General features: G+C 46.3%; 1 protein-coding gene across 1 annotated transcript in view; it reads right to left on the bottom strand.

Annotated features, from left to right (window-relative positions):
• cntn4 (contactin 4) overlaps positions 1–17,500 on the bottom strand; it is a 229,798-nt gene that overhangs the window by 61,143 nt on the left and 151,155 nt on the right. The window lies entirely within an intron of this gene.

Consider the following 17,500-nt stretch of genomic DNA (forward strand, 5'->3'; position numbering starts at 1 on the left):
TATGAGTAGGCTTCAGGGTCTCTGGGAAGAGGGGGAGGGAAAAAAAACCCTAAAAAGCCAAAAAAAGAAAAATAATAAAATAAAAAAGATGGTGTGATATAAAATGCACTCTGTGAAGTGTTTGCCAGTAATGAGAGTCGCACCATTACCCGGTACACAAACAAACACTTTCATCCATGACTGTTTGGTAAGGAAAGTAATTTCACTTTGATGCGAAACATCCCAGCAGTTTGTAGAGATGTAGATGCCACCGATTTGAAGAGCTTGATTGCTCGGGATGTGGGAGCTTAATTTGGATACTGTACAGTACCTTCCAACTCATTTTCAGGTCTCAAATAAAAGTGCACGCTCTGTAAACAATTGCATATGTAAATCTTATCCTGTTGACAAATGCGGTTGATGAATAATCAATTTTGTTATTCTGTTGCTGAAGTGGCGAGAGCTGCCTTTTCTCAGTGAGTACCTTTCTATAACTAAAATCCAACCTGAGATGGTACTTTGTACGTGTACAATGAGGTGGATGAAAAGCTATGTTGATGTTATGTGCGTGTGCTTGTGATATTTTAGAGATACAACATATTTAAGGGCTGTATCATATGCATAGCTTTTGTGAGTTTATAATTCCAAGAGAACGGCAAAATGAGACATTCAGAATGAGTATGTCTATGATTACGAAACTATGTTCAAGATGGCACATGCACATGGGCGTTGGATCAATAAAAATTACATGAAAACTAAATGAAAATTTAAAGCTAAGAGCTAATGATGATCACGGTAAATTATTAGCAACGGGCAAGTACATATTTGATGAAAACCTAAAAAAAAAATACACACAGTGCATGTTCAAGCAGAAAGTCGCAGTATGTAGGTTATTTCTCTAAATAAACCACATATCTATGGCCTCTTAATAGCATGAGGAGGATGGGTCGCAACCCAGCTATTACAAAAAACATAAACCTCCATCATGCTCCTAAATATCAGATGCGCTCGTGAAGAGAAAATGTAACAGCACTTAAGGCGTCATTTAGCCCACTAGGTCTTTATATAGTTAATGAACTAAGCTAAGTGAAAGAGCCACTTGCAGCCGAGCCGACCACACTGAATTAACTGCCATTTTGAATTTTATATCCCTCGTATGTGCTATCTTCGCTCTCCAACCCCACACTAGCGTTGAGAGAAATCTTCTATCAAAAAGGAAGCTTCGTTTACCACTTGTGACCTACTATAAAGATATAATAAAACGGCCAACCAAATGGAACAGTATGTCGGTTGATGTTTTTTCTACTGACCTGGTTTTGGTTTCACCTTATACGGGCAAAGCATTTGCCATTTAGTGATTCAAACGTGGAAAGGAAACCGCAACATGTTTTATTTCATATCCTGCCTCCATCCCCCAGTGTCCTCTGGGAGGGCTCTCCTGGTCATGTGACTAACAGGTGTCGTTTTATGGTCTCCACAGAGACCTGTGGTCAGCACACAATTGCCAAGCCGGGGATGCACACGGCAGTACGCTGCTACTGTGGCATCTGTTATCCTCCTCTTCTCCTCTGCCAGTCACCACCGCCTTAACCTGGCTACTTAAGAAGCTTAGTACTCTTAATAAACAGTGCAAGGGAAGATGCTGTGTAACATGCCTTCCATATCTGGAAATTGCAAACGCTATATGCAGTGATAAATTGCATTTGGAGACCGATGTGGCAGATCTGGGCTAAAGATGGAACGGTATAAAAAGAGAAGAGACTGCACAACGGTACTGTGTGTGTGTGTGTGTGTGTGTGTGTGTGTGTGTGTGTGTGTGTGTGTGTGTGTGTGTGTGTGTGTGTGTGTGTGTGTGTGTGTGTGTGTGTGTGTGTGTGTGTGTGTGTGTGTGTTAGAGAGCGAGAGAGCAAGAGTGAGACGTATAGTATAAAGAGACAGAAAAAAATCCTTCTCCCCCTCCTCCTCTTCCTCCTCCTCCTCTCTTCCTCCTCTCTTCCTCCTCCTCCTCTCTTCCTCTTTCTCCTTTTCCTCCACCTCTTCCCCAAGAGCTTTCTCCCTCCTGCTAAGCACACACTCGTGAAAACTGTACGTCCGTCAGATGTGTTCATTCATGGTGCGCCTGCTTCCTTCCCCATCGCATCCCATCGCATTCCATTCAGGCCTGGGGATGGGGATGGGGATGGGGATGGGGATGGGGATGAGGATGGGGATGAGGATGGGGATGGGGATGGGGATGGGGTGGGCAGGCGGCTAGGCAGGCAGGCAGGCAGGCAGGCAGGCAGGCGTGTGTGTGCGTGCGTGGGAGTGCAGCATCAATAATTCACAGGTGAGCCCAGCTCTAGAGTGCTCCTCTTCTCATCTCTGGGATCACACGAGTTAATGAGAGCTGCCTGGAGAGCGCACGCCGCCAAAAAGACCAGACACTTACATTTCTACAGGAGAGGAGAGGAGAGGGATGGGAGGGTGGGGTGGGGTGGAGCTGTGGAGGTGTGATGGTGCGCTAAGATGAGAAAGAAAAAAATAAAATGAAAAAAATAAATAAAAAGAAACAACAAGCAACAATATCAACACCCCTCGCATCCTGCACGGATGCACGCACGCACGCACGCACACACACACACACACACACACACACACACACACACACACACACACACACACACACGCACGCACGCACGCACACACACACACACACACACACACACACACACACACACACACACACACACACACACACACACACACACACACACACACACACACACACACACACACACACACACCATCACTATCACCACCAACCCCCACTGACATCCGCAAAGTGAGCTTATGGATGCACAGACGGCACAGACACTAGACGGTGGAGACGCTGCCAGACATTGCAAAGCTGGAACAACACAATTCTATTTGCCCCTGCCGTATTGCCGGAGATTTACGAGGCATAAACAAGATGAGCACCGGCTTAAGAAGGAGACACCCTTAAAGAGGAGGGTGAGAGGTGTGTGGGTGTGTGTGTGGGGGGTGGGGGGTTGGGGGGGGTTTGTTGTCTGCCACCCCCACACCCCACCCCACAGGAGTGTGAAGTACTAGCACTCATGTCGCTGTCCTCCTCTCCTCTCCCTCCCGCAATCCATTTGCTATTCCTCTTTCCCTCTCTCCTCTCTCTTCCTCTCCTCCCTCTCTCCTTTCTCCCTCTCCCCCCTCTCTCCTCTCTCTCCCTCTCCCTCCCTCGTTCCCGCTCTCTCTCCCGCTCTCTCTCTCTCTCTCCCCCCTCTCTCTTTCTCTCTCTCTCTCTCTCTCTCTCTCTCTCTCTCTCTCTCTCTCTCTCTCTCTCTCTCTCTCTCTCTCTCTCTCTCTCTCTTTCTCGCTCTCCTCTCTCTGCCTTCAGGATATAAACAACTCAGATGCCCATTTTCACACAGGAAACCTACAGGCTGGGTACATGCACTCTCTTCTGCATGTTTATTAAAAGCAGCATTCTTAAAAGCAAAAGCTCCCCCCCATGTTTCTCTTTGTGCCTTGTGGTGACAGAAAGCTACACTGTATGATGGAAAAACAAAATTACGACATGCACTGCCTTAAACAGATTTGACATTTAACGCACTTCTACATTTCCATTGCATTAATCAAAATTAGTCGTCATGTAGTAACAAACAAATAATAACAGCACCCATCTGTAAAACAGCCACAAAAGTAGGCCTACACGTATTTGTGTATATACAAAAAGTAATGTGGGTCCAGAAAACAGAGAACATAGATGCACAGACACAGACACCGACACAAACACTTTACTGGTCGTCGCGTCTGTGCTACTTCCCAGTTTCAGCCAAATGCCACTTCTGCCGCGCCATCTGCCTCCACACATTCCCCATCAGGAGGCTGATGGAAAAGCCAGAGTAGTCAGAGCGGTTAACAGGACGCCGCCACCACTGCCTATATTAGCCTGATGGATAAACCAACCAGCGTTGCTGTGGCACAGTGCACTAAATACACCTGGCCATGTATGTCCATTGAAGTGAAAAACAAGTCCGCGACACTGCTTGTCTACTGTGTATTTAATAGAGCAACGTTTTGACCTTCAGGTCTTCATCAGGCAAAAGTGGCATACATGTTCAGAGGAGTAGATGTGTGCACACAGCCACTTTTGCCTGATGAAGTCCTGAAGGTCGAAACGTTGCTCTATTAAATACACAGTAGACAAGCAGTGTTGCGGATTTACTCTCATTGTCCTGGCCAATCGGGTGGGATGTGCACACATCTACTCCTCTGAACATGTATGTACATTGCCCATGGGGACTAGGGGTGGGAGTTGGCAAAGAGTTCACGATTCGATGCGCGTCACGATATACATGCCATGATGCGATGCTATCACGATGCATTGCGATACATGTGTTATTGTGATGCATTGCGATATTTACTTGATACATTTTTTTAATTCAGCTTTGCCAACATTATACAATAAGAATATAAATAAAAACTATGAGAGTTCATACGTAGAAAAGGTTGCAAAAGGCTAATAATAAAGTTTCAAAGTAATAATGACGATTATTTGAACCTTGGGAACACCATCACATCATGCTGTTTTCTGGACTAAAGGTTAACAGAACTTTGAAAGGACACATCACAATACTGCGCCCTTGCATCCCGATACAGTATCGTGACTGCATATCATGATTAATCACGATTCGATTCAATATTATCACAGCCCTGATGAGGACCCAGGTTAGTATCCAGCCTTGGTCACTTCCACATTTCTCTTTCTCTCTCTCTCTCTCTCTCTCTCTCTCTCTCTCTCTCTCTCTCTCTCTCTCTCTCTCTCTCTCTCTCTCTCTCTCTCTCTCTCTCTCTCTCTGTGTGTCCATGTCCATGTCCAAACCAGCCAGCATTCTGCATCCTATCAAAGTGGCACACACGCACGTGTGTTTCCTGCAGTTTGATCATGAAAAATAACAAAGAAATAAATAAAGAATAAAAACAGAGGAAAAGGTAAAAACAAAATGCCTATATTTTTCACCCTTGGAGCTCTGTGGAAATAATTAACCCCAACTGCACTATGGGCAACATCTGCGGAGCCTACTCAGCATTCTACATCCGTTCCACATCCCATTACCTGAGAGTTTTCTGCACTGATAAAACGATTTTTTGCGCTGTGGTTGATTTGAGGAAACGGTTGTAGTGTAGTGTACACAGCAGACACCCATGTCATGCCTTTGAGAGATGGCGGTGGGCAACATAAAGATAAGGAGTAGCGTGAGTGTATCTGTCTTCAGCACAGCACACGCCTGACCATCACTGACCTACCCCCAGGTGGTGTACCTAATCACGATCCTATCAAAACATTCCCACAGCATATACCGTAGGTAGACTGCTCGAGGGACGGGAGAATAGGAGGAGGAAGAGGGAGAGAGAGAGAGAGAGAGAGAGAGAGAGAGGGAGAGAGAATTGATATAATATAAATAAAGGGATAGAGACAGAAAGGGTAAACAGAAAAATATGGAGACAAAAAGGTAGACAGATGGATAGATGGACAAAAACAATGAGAGGGTGGGAGAAAGAAAGAAAGAAAGAAAGAAAAAAAGAAAGAAAGAAAGAAAGAAAGAAAGAAAGAAAGAAAGAAAGAAAGAAAGAAAGAAAGAAAGAGAGAAAGACAGAAAGACAAATCCAGAGCTCACATGGTGCATCTACTGGGAGGAGGGCTAGGTCAGCCTATCCTCCAAGTGGGAGCAGGGGTTGGACCAAGCGCTGGGCGTTGATCTATGTTCTGGACCACTTTTAAAACCCTGAAGTGGATGCTGGGATCGGTCTGGCCCAGCAAGATAAATTGCATGTCTGTCTCTCCAAAGGTTTCCCACCGAGTTCCTTCCGAGTTTGGGGAAGAGATGACCTTGTCAGGCAGGTAAATCAAACCCAATGCTACAGAGAGGCTGATCCGTTGGTGCAAGAAGAGAGTCGAGAGAGAGAATGTCTTTGAGTCGGGGGAAAAAAAAAGAAAAAAAAGATAAGAACAAATAAATAAATGGGGCAGACGAGAGAGCCGGCTCGGATGCAAGAAGCACAGCTGTCCATAGATCTACTCTACATGACAAATCTTAAACAAACTACTCAGCCTTTAAGTTGTCAACCTCAAGGTTAACAGCCAATTACAGTGCACGAAAATATGTTGGGCACGGAGTTTTGCTTTGATGTGTGGAACAACACAACGGAGAACGAACGGGGCCGCCTCGCCTGACGTTGGTTAAAAAAAGACACCTACACATTTAGGCCTGACAACTCTCCGATACCCAGGTAATTGATATTGATTTTCCTTGTATATGGCGCTATGCCGGTGTCTCTAAACACCCACCATTCATTACCAACCTCCAGCTGATCTTCGGGAACATTACATTACATTATTATGGATCAAGTGACAGCGCGCCAGATTGTACTTGGATGTGTGTTCACGGCCACTTTGGCAATCAGCAGTACGAGGGGAAACGTTTCACCTGTGTTTAGGATTTAGATTTATCATAGTGAGGTGGGGGGTGGGGGTTGGGGGGCTCCCTTTTTTTGCACACAGCACTTAACCATTTGGTTGGGAGCCGCCGACTGACGACACGTTTGGTGTACTGATGAGTGAGTGGGCGGCTAATGATATTTTGTGTGGAAACATGGAGGACGGTGATTGGCTTGGCCGCTGGCCGGTGACAGCTTTTGCTGGGCCCAGGACAAAGTCATCTGAAAGCCCCCCCCCACCCCCCCATCCAATACATGCAATGAAAACTCAATTTTGGGCCCTCTCTCTCTCTCTCTGAGCCCGGGACAACTGACCCCTTTGTCCCTCCTTGTCGGCTTCCCTGTGCTTGGCTACAATAAAGCGAGCGTCCGGGTTGCTTTTCATTTGCGCCATCTCAAGTGGAGAAGTGGTGGGCGACACGCCACCACGCCACCACGACACCAGGACACCACAGCATTTCAACAGCTCACCCATTACCATTACAAAGAGCCAGAAAGCCTCTCAAGAGCAGCCGATACAAAAGACGTCCTCACACTGATGATTATGAGACTATTAATTAGCTGGCACACACATCAGATCTGCTAAATTGCTGAAGCAAATGGTCATGTGCGGCACACACACACACACATAAACACAAACACACACATGCACACGAACAGAAACACGAGCACTCTAACACACACACATATATACATACATAAACACACACACACACACACACACACACACACACACACACACACACACACACACACACACACACATACACACACACAAACACACACGAACACACATATATACACACGCGCGCCGCGCACACACGCACACGTACAAGCACACCCCCAAAACCGCAAACACACTGACACACACTTTCAATATATCTCTTTCAAAATATCTCTGTCTTATCTTGCCCAAGACAGAAAATGTTAGCAGAAACTAATGAAAAATTATTGAGATGCTTTCTTTCTCCCTCAAAAGGGAGATTATTTATAGTTCCTGCTCGTCAATGTAATTTGGATATGTCAATCAACGCCTTATGTTCAGCTTAACAGCCTACCACCATGCATCACTATGTGTGTGCACACACACACACACGCACCAGCACACACACACAAACACACGCACGCCCACGCACGCACGCCCACGCACGCAAGCACGCACGCACGCACGCACGCACGCACGCACGCACGCACGCACGCACGCACGCACACATACGCAAGCACACACGCACACATGCAAACACAGAATGACTGACAAGCTTAGCATTGCTGCCTTATACCTGGCCAGAAAAAAGGCATGAATTTCATTTCCATTAAAATAGAAGAAGAAAAGGGAAGGGGGAAGACATGCGATGACTTTTTTTTCTCGCTCTCTCTCTCCCTCTCTCTCTCTCGCTCTCGCTCTCGCGCCCCCCCCCCCCCCCCCCCCCCCCCCCCCCCCCCACCCCCCCCCTCTCGTCTTTCTAGGTTGACCTGAGTCTCCAAGGGGGAGCAGGAGATTTGAGGTTTCCATGGCAATACAAGAGAGCGGGAAAACAAGGCCAAGGGACAGACAGACATGCCCATATGAAAAGAAAAGAAAGAATTAATCTCTACTTTGTCAAACAAATACGCAAAGGCACACAAAAAACCCTACAGTTACTGGTACCACCAGGGATAAAAACAGAAGATGGAAGGGAAAAAAAAGACAAAAATGGTTATATGGGGAAGAGGCAGAGAGAAGCCGTCCCCCTTGAGATAGCCCGCTTACCACAAAATTACTCTTCATGAGCTACAAACACGGTGACAAACCGTGCTTCAGAGACAACAACTGAAGCAGGTCCTACTCCCTTGATAACAGAGACCGTCCCCAAACAGCTCAATGCCGACAGCAGAAAAGGGCTCTTCTGTTGTTTTTTTTCTTCCTTTTTTGTTTTTTTGTTTCTTTTTTTCTGCTGGAGCTGTTTTATCGTCCGATCACATGTTTATAAGATCTCTCAGTAGGAGGGATAAAAAATGCAGCTGTGCATGTTCACTGAATGAGGAGTGGACACATCCACAAAAACAGACACACATACAGAGACACGCTCACACATCAGAATCCCCGAGGCCCTGCGTACACACGCACGCACGCGCACGCACGCACGCACGCGCGAGCACGGACACGCGTGCACGCACACCTGCACATGTACACACACGCACACACACACACACACACACACGCGCACACACACACACACACACACACACACACACACACACACACACACGCACACACGCACACACACACAGATCTTCCCCTTGGCTTTCCAGCCAGGTGAGAGCACAGAGAGTAGTTTCTGTAGATGGCAGGTAGCTAGCTATCTCAATCAAGCCCCCTCATCCAGAGCTAGTGCTAATTCCCCATTGTGGCGGCGGCTGTGATTGTATTTGTAATTAGTTTGGAGAGAGGAGCTGTTTATCACGCTCAAGCACAGTGGGCTTGCGGATGTAACCCAGACAGGGATCACACACACACACACACACACACACACACACACACACACACACACACACACACACACACACACACAGACACACACACTCAAACATGCACATACGCACGCACGCACGCATGCACGCACACACGCACACACACACACACGCACACACGCACACACACACGCACACGCACACGCACACGCACACACACACGCACACACACACACACACACACACAGGGATCCTCTAATCACAAATTGCTGTCCGAGGTTTATTCCAATCCAACTGATACTCATCGCCTAGCCCTAGCCAATGCACAGGAGGTATCCTTACATGAATAAAGCAAGCACTGTGTGTGTGTGTGTGTGTGTGTGTGTGTGTGTGTGTGTGTGTGTGTGTGTGTGTGTGTGTGTGTGTGTGTGTGTGTGTGTGTGTGTGTGTGTGTGTGTGTGTGTGTGTGTGTATGTGTGCGCGTGTGTGTGTGTGTTTGTGTGTGTGCGTGCTTGTGTGCGATGGAGAAATTGTCGGCGGAGCAAAGATGGATTACCTGTGCTGTGCTGGCGGATTCTCACTTTGAGAAATGATATCAGCGTGCGCCGATAAAAATAATCCTGCAGAACAGTGGTACACAGGGGCCATCAGCGATCAGCGGCAGAGGTATAGGAGGTGGTGGTGGTGGTGGTGGTGGCGGTGGTGGTGGCGGTGGAGGGGCTTGGTGAAGAGAGAGAATAAGCCCTGCGCTAATCTGAGGAAACATCTTCACATCAGCCCTTGCTGTTTAGACTAAAGATTGGCTTTGCATTAAGCCCATTAAACAAACTTGCAATGCTGTTAGTTAAGGATCTCATCACGGTAAGCTTTTCCTTTACAATTACAACACCATTCCCCCCCCTCCCACCACCACCACCACCCCCCAACACACACACACACACGAGCACGCACGCACGCACCCATACACGCATGCATACACGCACGCACGCATACACTTTCACCAATTACGTGGTATTTACCCATTTACCAAGTAGTAATGTCTTTTCATGTGCTCCTCGTGACTGGACTGCAATGACTGGAGGAACATTTGTATTTACCACCACGGCAAAACAATTGCCCATACTGGGACAAATAAAGGCTACTACTTTTACTACTACTACTACTACTACGACTGGAAGAACGTTTGCTTGTAACGGTGTAGGTACTGGCCCTGCCGTGGCCTTACGGTGGGTCACTCATCTGCTATGCGGGGTACCCGGGTTTGATTCCTGGCCCGGGTCCTTTGCCGGCCCTTCCCCGTCTCTCTCTCCCACCTCACTTCCTGTCACCATCTTCATTATAAATAAAGTCAAAAAGACCAATTTTTAGATGCGTCTCACGCATCTCTATAAGAGGCTTTGTCCGTCCGTTAGTCCGTCCGTCCGTCCCTCCGTGATGTGTTCCTAAATTGTGATTCCCTCTTGTGTCCATAAGGGGGCAGAGTTGAGTAACCACTGGCATAGACGGACGCATCTGTTGTCCGCGTGTCGGACTTGTTTTAAAATAACTGTGTAGTTACAATGGAAGAACCTTCTCCTGTATAACAAACGTACGAAAGGGGCCATCATTACATTACATTACACTTAGCTGACCCTCCAATGCAATTTACAGTTATTTGAAGTACAGCTGAGGGTACATTGGTTACCGTCCCTGGAGCAATATGGGATTAGGTACCCTGCTCAAGGTCACCTCTGCCATGGAGTGCGGTAGAGAGTGGAAGGGTGGGGATTTGATCCTGCAACCCTCTGATCTGAAGCCCATCCCCTTAATCACTAGGCCACTTTCTGCCCCCACAGTGTATACTTTATACATATTATATGTATACTGTAGGCTATGGGATCCCAAATTTTGCCATGACAAGGCCCCTCATGTACAGTTAGATCCTATCCAAGGCCCCACTTCTGTACAGGGGTCAGCCACACACCCTAGTCTATGCCTGTGTGATACGTAAAACAATGATAACACTAGTAATGTTCAGAGATGCAAGAGATTGTATTGCAGTTTAAGTAATGAGAGTATTGTTTATTTTGGTGTTGGTACATACATTTCCAAATTATTTTGTTTTGCTATACTTTTTCTTCCAACTTGCCGCGGACCCCCTAGCACCCCCTCCCAGCCTCCCAGGGGTCCACAGCCCCCACTTTGAAAACCACTAAGGGTCCTACACTGTTCTTACCACACCTTCGTCCTACTAATTCTTAAAGAACTGGAATGGCTGAATTAAGAAACAATTAGTCGTGGGAGGGCTGGCAGAAAATGTAAAATTGTGGATTATTTTACCCAAATCGTTAACATTTGGTTATATGACACTGAAAAACGATTAGTTGTGGGTAGTGGTGTCAACAATGATCGATTCGGCGATGCAATCCAATGCGGGGCATGGACGATCCAGAATCGATCCGGCAAGTTCCAGAATCGATCCGGCAATTTTTTTAAGTTTCAATTACGTCCATGGATATTTCGGGAGCGAATGAATGTTAAATTAAATAATAGCACTTCAAAACATTGCAAGACTGGTACAGACTGATACAGAATACAGCCAATACATATTTGCTCAGTATCTGACTACTTGTATTGCCTCATCATGACTGATTAAACATTTGCTTTGCTTTCAGTAGAATGTAATGCATTGCAATGCATTGTAGAATTGAATCGCATCGGATCGGATCGGATCAGATCAGATCGCATAGAATCGAATCGAATCGAATCGCTACCTCCTGAATCGTGATCGGATGCAGTGCCGATCCACACCACTAGTTGTGGGAGGGGGTGAACTCTGTTTAAAATCTGCCTTGTCCCTCATCCATTCGCTGATTGATAGGTTGTGTGCCGGGTAACAAAGCCACACCTCTCCCAGAATACCTGTCCCAACTGCAGCATCAAATTAAATTAAATTTTTTGATAACACTATTTTATTAGCATTAAAACATACAATGTTAATACCTGTGCACTGCATAAAGTAACTTGTAAGGCATGTACTAAGCAAAATCAAACATTTGTTAGGTATGTATTTGCAAATGTCTTGTTCATGCACAATTAAGGATTTATTACCAATATGACCTTAGTAAGAACCTAACAAATGTTTGATTTGGCTTAGTGCATGCCTTACAAGTTACTTATACAGGCCTTAGCATTGTATGTATTAGTGCTAATAGATGCAACACTAAAATAAAGTGTTACGACAATTCTTTTTGTCTGGAGCACTTCCGTTTTGCAGGGCCAGGCTAAAAGGGTCCTAACAATATGAAGATGAATATTACCGATGGAACATATTCTAATAGATGTAATCATAATCTCATTTATAATAATAATAAAAAAAACGCTCTGCCCTCACAGCATGACCTGAACATGACTCTATTTGGTTGCTCAATTCCTGCTATAGGATTTTAATTTACATATCTGTCCACAGTGCGCAAACCATTAAACAACATACCGCTGGGCGATCAATCCCGAGGCTGCATTTGTAATTGTCTAATCGGATGCAGAAGTGTTCAATACGTATGGATTTTCTTTAAGGAAGACCTGCCTCGTGCCATATCAAGTCATGGGTTGCTGTTTTAGCAGTCACCGAAGGAAGCATACAAGACACAAACACACACATGTGGGTATACGGACACACACATATATATCCACAGCATATGCGCACGCACGCACACACAAACACACACACACACACACACACACACACACACACACACACACACACACACACACACACACACACACACACACACACATACACACACATCACACCCATCACACAAAGACCAGTCTTGGGACCACAGGCATGGCGCTGTGCCTGGTAAGTCAAATTAGCCCCCAGTCTTAGTAACAGTGAAAAGCATAACGACAAACAGCTGCGAGATCCAGACAAGCTTTAAGTCCTCCTCAGCCACAGGAGCTGTTCCTTGCCCCATGTGCCCTGCTCTCCCAAAGGCTGGACTGGGGGAGAAAAAGGGGTCCGGGCACTTTTGGCTTAAAGGGCCCCCCCACCTCTCATTATTATCGGCGCACAACGGACTCACCGGTGGGCCCCGCACCCTCATGGGCCCATATTTTCAGAAATGTAAAAAATATATATATACAGCATATGTATTTTTTTTTTCAAAATTTCTGAAAATAGAAATGTTTTTTTTTTACATTTATGGAAATAGAAATGTTCAAGAAATGCTTCAGAAATGTAAAAAAAATTTTTTTTTCATTATTATCATTTTTTTTACATTTCTGAAAATATTGGCCCACGAGGGTGCAGGGCCCACCGGGAAATGCCCGCTATGCCAGATGGCCAGTCCAACCCTGCTGCTCTCCCAAGGCTTCCCGTGCCAAGTCTCTCTGAAGACCAGAGGGAAAAAGAAGGAAGGCTAAAATTTCACACAAAAAAAACCCTAAAATCAAGCTGGTCACAGACTCAATTAGCAGCTGAACTTTTGCTCTTGCTTCCAGGTAAGCTAACAAGATAATTTTCTTTCTTTAAATGTGTCTTTTAACACAGGATTCAACTCCTTTCCAAACCTACTCGTGTCTGCTGGTGAGTGTTTTTCTTTAGCGCATTACTAATTTCAGATGAGCAGATGTTCATTTAGAACCAAATGAGGAAATGCGCAGGTTTTGATGGGAACGAGATATGCTGTGACATTTGAACATGATAATATTTTTAATAAGCAAAAGCAGCGTGCAGCCTTCAAGGAGTTGTTACAGTGACTGCGCTACCCCCTCCCCCCCTCCTCACTTGTGATGCACTTTGGATTCAATCAAGCTGTTGTATTAGAACACCTGTTTCCTTCGAGCGGTATGTGATTTATACTAATAACTTTGCTTCCCGTGTTAGAGGGAAATGATGTGAGATGCTTTTTCCCCCCCACACTAGAACTGCAAATCCTATTATACTCATCTAAAACAAAAATGTGTCGCTGTGTGTGTGTGTGTGTGTGTGTGTGTGTGTGTGTGTGTGTGTGTGTGTGTGTGTGTGTGTGTGTGTGTGTGTGTGTGTGTGTGTGTGTGTGTGTGTGTGTTTGTGTGTGTGTGTGTGTGTGTGTGTGTGTGTGTGTGTGTGTGTGTGTGTGTGTCTCTGAGTGTCTGTGTATTTCTGTATCCGAGGGTTTGTATGTACATTTTTTAAGAAAATGAAAGTGGAGACTAGAAATGACCGAAGCACAGACTTTCAAACGCTGATTGTACTGTGCAAGTGCTGGCTCAAACAGTTTTGCGGAGAGACCTGTCACCTTGCTGTGCGCCTGTCATTGCTGTCATGGCGTGATCAAGGCACCACACTGCCCACCTGCACCAGCACACGCACCAGCCCTGTCTGACACAGCACGCCATGGCACGCCACGGCACGGCACAGAGCAAGGTGACAGCTTTGGCCAAGTCCAGGATAAAGTAATCTAAAAACGACTTAACCCGTTAAGACACTGCGTTGTAGATTTGCTGTTACCAGAATGAATGCCAATCACCAAGTTGGGGTGCATTAAAGGCTGTGTGTTATGTCATTGTACATTGTAGTACCAGGGCAGTTAACTTTTCAATGACCCCTACAGAGTGCCACTGGAGGTACGGCGTGCATTAAAGGATAACTTCTGTCAATTTCGACATACAGTTGTGATGCTCACACTAACCTGGACTTGTCAGTAGAGATGTACAGGATCCAAGATCCGGTTCTGGATCCAGCAGGAAAATAGGGTTTTTCAGACTATCCGGATCCGGCAGGATCTTAAGCAGTGGATCCGGTATCCGGCAGTTACCTAAAAATCAGGATCTGGGGCATCTCTACTTTTTACGTAGCCAAGGCCTTTCAGTCAGTCTTTCAGAACCCCAATCGCTGCATGGAGTGAAAGCCCTTTGGAAGCGGCCATTGAAGGCAGTGTGGCAGTAAGCCAGTGAGTGTTAAAAATAGTTTGCGCCAATGTAATAAAAAGGGCCCACGTGTGTGAGTTGGCTATGTGTTTCAACCCTTTCGTAGGATCCGGTATCCGGTTCCGGATCCGGCAGGATCTTAAGTAGTGGATCCAGTATCCGGCAGGATCCTAAAAATCAGGATCCGGTGCATCTCTACTTGTCAGTACCTGAGAATATTTTTTTCCTTCAGTTTTTTCCAAGACCCTGATCATTGTAATGGGGGCAGAGTATGTTTACATTACAAACAACATCTGAATTTATTCCCGACTACATCCAAAATGTTATGCAACATCAACAGACAACTAGCAAACAGCGATACCTTTTGGGACAATATTTGGAGAGGGATGTTAAGAAGGCTTTTAATGTAAACAAAGTCTGCCCCCATTGGAATAGCTCAGATCTCGGAAAGGGCTGAGCCGAAAATGCAGCATCACCGGGTACTGACAAATCAAGGGTAGCGTGAGCAATACAACAGCATATTGAAATTGGCAGAAGTTCTCCTTTAACCCCTTAAGATGCGGCTTTATACGTTTGTTGTTACCAGTATGGTAATGACCAAGTCGTGGTGCATTACTAAAGGGCCTGTATTGTGTCATAGTATTGTAGTGCTTTGGTAGTTACATTACAATGACTATTACAGCGTGCCACTGGAGGTACGGCGCGCATTAAGGGGCTACGAGGCTACTGAGGACTTCTAAACGACTTCATTTTTGGTCCCCCTCTCTCTCCCTGGGCCCGGAACACCTGACCTGTTTGCCCCCCTCCCCCCATCTCCCATCGGCTCCCCTGAGCACAGCGCTGGCTGCACTGCACTCCTCTATGCAAATGGAGCAGAGAGTAGCGTTGCTGTAGTGCAGATCTGCCAAAGCAGATGTAGTGGCTTTAAAAGCACATCGGCGTGGCAGCCGTCACTTCAGATCGGCTCCCGACGCCCTGACGCCGGCCTCTCAGGCCGTCAAGGCCACTCAAAGTTGCTCACTCGGCAGAAGCACCAGTGGGTCATTCGCTTACAGTCAGCAGAGCAGCCATCGTCTAGCGCCGCGGCGTGCGTCACCACCTCATACATACAGAACATCCACCCACACGCTGTAACACTGCTGTCGACAACACCGCCACTGCCAACCACCAACCACCCACCCAGGAACCATATAATACAATCTCACCACTACCACACAAACACTCAGACCACCCAGCACCACCCTCTACCAGGGGTGTCGCACAGGGGGGGTAAGGTGTGACTGAGTCACCAGGGCCCCATTTATATAGGGGGCCCACTCAGCGTGATTCATGTACATATATGGCTGAGGAGGGGGTTGCACTGGAGCTGATTGTACATAGGGCCAACAATTTGTTGCTACGCCCCTGCTGCCCACACAGCAACCATACCTACCTCAGCCCAACCGAGCCATCCCTTAAACACCCTTTATACGCAATTGCTGCTGTCGCCCAGGCTCCACCACACCACACCACAACACACCCCACCACACCACACCGCACCGCATCCACAACTCCACATACAACCTGACGCACCCCACACATAGTATTTCTTACTTATTTACAAACATTTGTAAATGTTGATAATTAGTTAACTATTCTAAAGTGTTACCCTAACTCCACACCCAACCCACCCACCCAGCAAACATCGCTACATTACCCCATCCCACTCCACAACTGCGGTGAGCGTCCCCTCCTCTGAGCTTCTGCGATGTTGGCATGTGTCAAGTCATATCGGACACGACACTCAGCCCTTGGCACGCTGACATAGAGACCCAGGTGTCACGCACATCCTTCACCCTCATATCAGCGGCCACAGGAGACAGGTCACACACACACACGCATGCACGCACAAACGCACACACACACACACGTACGCACGCGCACACACACACACACACACACACACACACACACACACACACACATCCACGCACAGACACACATGCACGCACGCATGCACGCACACGCACGCATGCACGCGCACACCAGGGCTTGACATTAACTTTTACACCCACTGGCCACTGTGGCTAGTGCTTTTCCTGAGTCACTAGCCATTCAGGTATTCCACTAGCCACAGATTTTATGTTTTTTATTCCTTTATCATGATGGTGTTAAAACCTCATAAGATGAGGTGCTAAAGCAAGATGAGTGTATAGCTTTCTACATGGAAGTATATCAAGCAAAAATATACTGAATTACTGAGCTTTTTCTTGTACTTTTGTACTTGTACTTGTACTTGTACTTGTACAATTGATACACAAGGGGCAAACAGCAGAAGATAAGGTACTATGATGCGTATGTCATACCAAGGAATAAGCTGCCTGCCAAATTGGCTAGTGACACTGAAAGTATTACAAGCCAAAGCAAAGTTTTACCAGCATTTGGCTGGTTAGCATGTGCCAGTGTCAAGCCCTGGCGCACACACACACACACACACACACACACAAACACACACAAACACACACACACAGCTCACTCAGTCTTGTTAGCAAGCACATTATTTGTCTTTTATAGATAAAATATATTATTTTTTGGGCTTTTTAAAATTTGCTTACTAATAAAGTGCAGTCAGTTGAACAGAGAGATTAGGTAGGGTTGGGAAATAACCTAGGTAGGCTGAGGCTGGATTCGAACCTGTATTACGACA

This window comes from Engraulis encrasicolus, chromosome 14, assembly GCF_034702125.1.
Source record: "Engraulis encrasicolus isolate BLACKSEA-1 chromosome 14, IST_EnEncr_1.0, whole genome shotgun sequence".
NCBI classification, from domain to species: Eukaryota; Metazoa; Chordata; class Actinopteri; order Clupeiformes; family Engraulidae; genus Engraulis; species Engraulis encrasicolus.